The sequence below is a fragment of the Saccoglossus kowalevskii genome, chromosome 14 (assembly GCF_978046115.1).
Source record: "Saccoglossus kowalevskii chromosome 14, keSacKowa6.1, whole genome shotgun sequence".
NCBI classification, from domain to species: domain Eukaryota; kingdom Metazoa; phylum Hemichordata; class Enteropneusta; family Harrimaniidae; genus Saccoglossus; species Saccoglossus kowalevskii.
Window position 1 is genome coordinate 21,152,008 of NC_140654.1, and position 7,260 is coordinate 21,159,267.

General features: G+C 33.0%; 1 long non-coding RNA gene across 2 annotated transcripts; it reads right to left on the reverse strand.

The window, feature by feature from the left end:
* Positions 1-501: 501 nt before the first annotated feature.
* Positions 502-6,909, reverse strand: LOC144357563 (uncharacterized). 2 transcript variants are annotated; one of them, XR_014931531.1, is made up of 7 exons: positions 6,773-6,909; positions 5,619-5,704; positions 5,336-5,364; positions 3,360-3,387; positions 2,237-2,264; positions 2,120-2,142; positions 502-669 (listed from the first exon to the last, which is right to left on the reverse strand). It is a non-coding gene; the product is annotated as an uncharacterized LOC144357563 (long non-coding RNA). The 2 variants fall into 2 exon arrangements; XR_014931530.1 differs by having other exon boundaries at positions 6,746-6,909.
* Positions 6,910-7,260: the final 351 nt, after the last annotated feature.

The window sequence follows — 7,260 nt, forward strand, 5'->3', positions numbered from 1 at the left end:
TGTGAGCTGATGTGGATGATTGTGGATTTGCTCTGTGGGTGGCATATTGGAGACTTTCCCTGTATTTACTGTTTTCAAACAAGCTACGTAGCAGGAACACGTACATCCACACAATCACATTACATATTACTCCGTCTCAGAAGTGTATGTTCCAATTATATTCTATCAAATATAATGTGTATTAAATGGGTAAGTTCACATGATTTGTTACTGTTTCTGTGTTGATTACATGTGGTTCCTTTTGGCACATTAAAGGGATGCTTATTACACAAATGTAACTTCGGATCAATAACTGTAATACGCTTGCATAAGCTTTTTTCCAACTTTGTTATACCAATGATCTGACTAGAACTATCCAATGAGTATGTTACGGGTGTATCTTATTAATTAATATTGCTTGATGCTTCTCAGTAAAATACAAGCGAGGTATGCGTTTCTGGATGAGTAAGAATATAGTGGCAAATATATGAGGAGCTGTAACTCGAGCAGATACTCACTGAATTTGTGTATGATATTTATTCATTTATTTCATGATTCATACATATTTTTAAATAGGAAAACTCAAAACGCTATGACATTATCCACGACTATAGTTTCTTGGAGCCTCTTCTGAACTGGAAATATAAAGGTTCCCATTTTATTATCTTCCACGAGGTTTGTTTTCCTCCACTGATAAAACAGAACAATTTTTGGTTGGTTAGAGTGTCTCTTGCGGTATAAATAAAAAAAGAAAGTTAAACACATGTTCTCGACAGCTAGAATACGTCTCGAATATATCATCACTGCCGCCAAAAAGGTTATGTTTGGGAATGTATTGATTCGTTATTTGTACAGTTTGTCTGTTACCAAGATAACGGCACAGACCAATTTTGCTAAAGATATGGATATGAAGTCCAAGCCATTGATAGTGGTAGGAACGTTAATACGGTTGCCATAAAAACAGCATTTGCGAAAATGCTTTTTTTAATTATGCTTGAAAAATTGTCAGCACGAATTTTACTTGGAATCTAGTACTAAATGAGTTTATAATGTTATAGATGTGCATTTCATGGCAACTAAAATTAAAGGGCGGTGGCCGTCGCGCCGCGCATGTGCGACATTTGTGTTGAAAAACATTGATTTACCCAAATCGCCATCTTTGTTTATATGAGACCAGATCTAGCGCACGCGCGGCGCGACGACTACCGCCCTTTAACATTTATATGACGTATTTATACAGGTTATTAATGCCATCAATTATATTTTAAAAGTGATTTGGATTTTTCGCCATTGCCTGATAGAGTCGATATCTAAATTGAACAAACCTAATGAGAGTATGATTAACATAAACTATGAGATGGACATACTTGTGAGGATATGTAATTTTAAACACTTGACGGATGTTTGCGCTTTTAGAGTGTTTTCTATTTTGATGAATATATATATATATATATTATCCAATATTTGTGTTTCATTGATATAACTTTCATCAATCTGCTCGTAATACAGGAGGCTTATGTACATTTTACATCCAATATTTAATTCACTCAGTCCCGGATTTGTGAATCAAAAATCGCTTTTCCCTATCAAAAGTGTTACAGTGTAGAATTGTGATTTAAACTGACACAGCCACGTGTTTCATATAGTCATTGCCTGTGGGAAATGGCGTTGAGCGCTATTCGAACCAAGCAATGGGTCTAAATATTCAAACAATAATTGAAACTTTACCAATCAGTATTGGTGTTTGAATACAATTTTGAAAGTATAATTTATAATAATTACAATCTCTAAACTACTGAGATTGTATATTGCACACAAACTAAAGTTTCTAATTCTAATTTTTAATTGCCCATAAATATAACCATCACGTCCCGTTATAGGACAACGCCTCCGATTTATTCATAAAAATATGAGCATGTATTCGGGCCCCTCAGCTATTTACCAGAATCTACATACCCAAATTTTTGTTCCACGCCATGAATAAACAGAAACAAAAATTGGAATTACTTAAACTATATAACACCAATACTGGAATGGCCGACGATTGAATATAAGCCAACTCAAACAGTTGAGTTCAGAGGTAAACGTAGTAAATAAATTATGGATGGTATTGTGTGTTGGGATACTAGCAATTACTTACTTGTTGATCCAATGGCAAACACTCTATAAAAAAAATGATACAAATTACAAATAATTATTGATTTGAAAAGGACACTAAAATTTATAAATTAAATAGATAAAATTCAATTCAACCAACCTTGCTAAGAAATCTCGATATTCGTCCTCTGTTGAAAAACATCACATTTCTGTTTAATAATTGGACTAATATATATTCATTAATATAACAATATTGTTAATACATAAATTCTAGGCCATTAAAGATGACACTTAAAAATGTACAGTGAAAGTAATAATGTAGAAGAACAATCTAGACAATTCATTTCAGGACATTACGTTTAGTATTAACTTGTTCTGTTGTCGCAGCATTCGACTCATTTGCAAATAGTGTTTGTTATAACATGCATTGGCACAAGGTAGTCGGCAATTATGAAAGCCCAAATAATCAGTCATGTGAGTCTATAGACAGAGATGGTCCAATATAAAAACTTAGGTAAAAGTTGTTTGTTTAACAAACTTTTGAGAATGACAACAATCAATATGTGATTATAGATGTAGAAGTTATTCAATGTGTGATTATAGATGTAGAAGGTGTTCAATGTGTGATTATAGATGTAGAAGGTGTTCAATGTGTGATTATAGATGTAGACGTTGTTCAATGTGTGATTATAGAAGAAGAGGCTGTTCAATGTTTGATTATTGACCGGGTAACCCCATCGATTTGAACAGACAATTAATTCTGCAGCCAAATTGAGTGCTTCATGTTGTTGAGTCGCAAGAAACCATAACAAAATACCATGTTAATATACGAGTTTTCTATTAATCTGTTTTTTTGGCATTCAGTTTTGTGTTACAAACATTGATTACATGCAGTAGACAATATAATGTTACTGATACTCAACAAAGCCGAACAAACATTAAATAAATAAATAAATAAATAAATAAATAAATAAATAAATAAATAAATAAATAAATAAATAAATAAATAAATAAATAAATAAATAAATAAATAAGGATATCTCTACCTGGCGATACATATTTGTTTACGTGATACTGAAGGAGGTTTTGATATTTTTGTTTTCATTTTGTTAACTGGTAGCTCAATAATATATTCGCTCTATCGAACCAATGTAATATCATGTAGTCGGTCACACATGGCGCAACTATCTACCAGGATCTACCCCCCCCCCAATTGCACATTAGAAAAAAAATCCATATGTAAATATGTAATAATTAAAATAAATTAAATTTCAGGCGCTTACCTTCAATCAACATATCGTCATTTATCTCCTGTTGAACAACACCAATTTTTGATTAATAATATTACTAAAATATATTCATGGGGATATTAATATTGTTATAAGGCGGGAATACAAGTATACAAGGTAATTTAGAAAAAAATGTTTTTAATTGAAATGAATTTTGAAAATAATAATTTGATATACAAGAGCTAGAGGTGTTAAAACTCAGTAAATATTGCCTATTGCGTTTTGCATTGGCATACGGGTTGAATACGTATATTGAAGTGCTACTAGTACTACAACGACAATTCAGTATGGCATCTAACGATATGTATACGTCATGCGATTATAAATCAGCCAGTTGCATTGTATAGACCGTATAACGTGTGGTTCTCAGAATATTATTATTACTAAAATATTTCTATATTATTAATATCTGTCCAGTGTCAGGGAGAACGCTGTTTTAAATCCCGTCGTTAGCTGTTTTTAAAATTGTCGGAAAATAAAAAATATAGTTAGGTTACAAACTATATATTTTAGGAAGGTCAATGCGACCTATGATCTACAAATTATGTCACCTGTAGTGATTGCGCCCTCACCGGTAGATTCACTCAAATACAAAATTATTTTGACTTTTGAAAATGAGCAACGAAACAAACTGTTGCTTACAATTTTTAGCTCTCAATTTACTATATTAAAAAAATGTTGTGCTCAATATCAAAACACTGTCGTAAATACATTTCGCACATGAATTTTAATATACAAAGAACACAGTTCGTCATTATGTGTTTTGAAACATTAAATAGCATTAACACGTCGACTATGCTACTAGTACTGTTTCGAAAGCACTACACAAACGTCCATATAAATTGTTCAGTGTCTGTCATATTTGTTGGTTGTCGTTTAAGTAGTGTGATATATATTGCCATGGTAACTTGTACCAGTAAAATTCAGCTTGCTATAAAAATGGAATTTCTATACCTGTTTCAGCGTGAACCCGAAATATTTATAATTAAATTAAAAGAAAGTCGAAAATTAAAAATGTTTTGCTGATATGTTTTCTGTATACAATATTTTGTTTTCATTCATACGGGTACAGAAGTCTAACGATGTCCCAGACTATGCCATACGAGTGACGTACCACGACGTGATAATACTTGTACTGAAGCATATGGTTCCTTAGAAGCCAACTGGATATTGTTTCCAAATTTCGTAGCCGACTAAAATCTATTTTGTCACTTTGTTCATAAATATTATAAACATTTTTTTTATTTTTATTACACATTGTAATTTCTTTACTGGACCTTGCGCTTTTCATGACCTTTGCATGTTGCGGGATTGAACGCATTTGCAAATGGTGCTGGTCATTGCAAGCAGTGAAGCAAAATGAAAATCCCCAAAATGACCAGACAGAACAAAGTACACAGTAATCTGGCTTTAAAGCATACATATTATGCCCCCAAATGTTGAGAGCCTAATACTAACTAAATAGTTTTTCCTTGAATGATACAATGGGAAACGCTAGTGTGCTTACAGCTGCTCGATCGTCTTCGCCTTTAATGGTGATAACCAGTATGAATAATAAAAGGAAGATCAACAGTGTTCGCATTTTGATTTTAAATGATGAAAATATAACCCAAGCTCGTGTGTGATCCGTAGGTGGAAATGGAGTTTTAAATGATTAAATATTTAGAAGCATGTGGGCGTTCTCTGCGCGATACGTCATCAGACTGAATGTCTGGAATTTCACTTCGCATTTGTGATGGAATGACAATTTATCCATACTAATTGTGTCGATATGGTGCTGTGAATGAAGCCACGAATTACATAAATGCAGAAATTGAAAGTGATGAAATAGTAAAATACAAATTCAGCTTGCACTCACGACGGAATTGATATATCTGTTTTAGTGTGAAACCGAATATATTTATAATAAAATGAAAAGAAAGTCGCTAAATATATAATATGGTACAGTAAATTTTTTATCAATGTCCTACCTGTAAATCCAATTTCAACTCGTACATGTCTAAAATGATATAATTTACAAATAGTTTTTAAACTCAAAAAAGGGCACCAATATTTATACATTGAAGAGATCAAATTAAATTTAACTATACCTGTTTCTAAATATCGACGTTCGTGTCATATTGAAAAACAATATTTGTTTTTAATAATCATACCAACATTTATTCATGAATATATAACAGTAATGACGAAGGCACTTTCAAATGCACGGTAAATGTAAAAACGATTTTACAAACTTACTACAGATTTACTTACTCAATGGTCGTGTTAATTTTCGGGACCTTGTGTTTTGCATTGCTGTGTTTGTAAGACTTGAACACATTGACGAATCGAGTTGACCACTGCAAGAAATGAAGCAAGATTTTATGCAATTTCAAAGACCATATTATCGGTCATCTGATTCTACATACAGAAGCGCTTCTATATAAACACACGTGCTGAATTCGTATCTTAAAGTGCTACTGCAACATCATCTCAGTATGGTAACCAATGGTGTGCAAATGTGATGCGATAAAGCTGAATACAGTCAAGGTTCACGTTTTGTGCTGCCTTTGCAAGTGATACGAGATATTTTTTCTGTAGTTGGAAGTTGACACGCCAAATTTCCTCAACATGTCCTTGGGTTTTAGAACTGTTCATATATCGATGTTATACATTGATTTCGTACACGGCAAACGGTAAAAAAGCAGAATGTTTTTGTAGATTTACACGTTGCGTAAATGTAACGACGCCATTAAATATGATCTAAACCAAGCCTAGATACCCCCCCCCCCTGCACTCAAAGTACTAAAACACAAACATTTTGGCTGTTCATGGACATAGATTAGACATTTTGCACTTTCAGTAAGGCAGTCTCTGTACTGCATGAGATGAGTGTACCACTGACTCAATGGGCAAATTGAAGTTGAAGTTGAACTTTTCGAGTTCCATTCACTAAGAACACATCACTGGTCAAGGTTACATATGATAGCCAAACGTTGGGGTGGTTGATTCATAGATAAGTCATTAAATCACCTCAATGTTATTATTATAGATAGACTTGTAACATCGTCCTAAACATATATATAATTTCTGCTGCAATAGATTTGCATGTTCCGTACGTCCTCGTCACATATTTGAACATCTTCTACATCTATAGTGCTGCCTGTTTTACGTAAATTGTCTTCGCCATCATCTTCATGATATTGAGAAGAGAATTGAAATTACCTACTAATTAGATTTAGCTAATGTATAGTCGACTATAACGAATGGGACGTTTCACAAATTTGCTGACGGTCAACTCCTAGTCTCTTAGAGTTAAATGAATCTCACAACTGGCTCAGTGAATGTCACTCCTCATTACAAGACGTTATACAGTGGTTGACGCCACTGGCTGTGTTTACCTGTATAATCGCATCATATTTACGCACCATTAGTTTCCATACTGAATTTTTGTTGAAGAAGCACTTCTTGATAAAAAAACAGTATACAGTATTTATATGGGAACACGTCTGTATGACCAATCCCCTCGGCTTTCAGTGGACTATTTCACTGCTTGAAATGACCAGCACCATTTGACAATGTGTTAAATCCTGCAACATAAAAAGATCATGCAAACCACAAGGTACTGGAAATAAATTTAAAAAAATAAACAACTGCTAGAAAATTTATGAATAAACTTGTCTGACACATCATCACAAATATATGTATATATATTATTTCAAACCTAATATAGTATACAGGAAAATTCAGCAAAATATTGTTTTGAATTTTTTACTCTCTTTTGATCGACATTATATTTAAAAATAAATTCGATTTCACACTGGAACAGACATATAGATTGAGAGCAGGAGGAATTAGAATTTTACTGGTATGAGTTGTCATGGCAATATATACAACTATGTTTAGAATCAAAAGC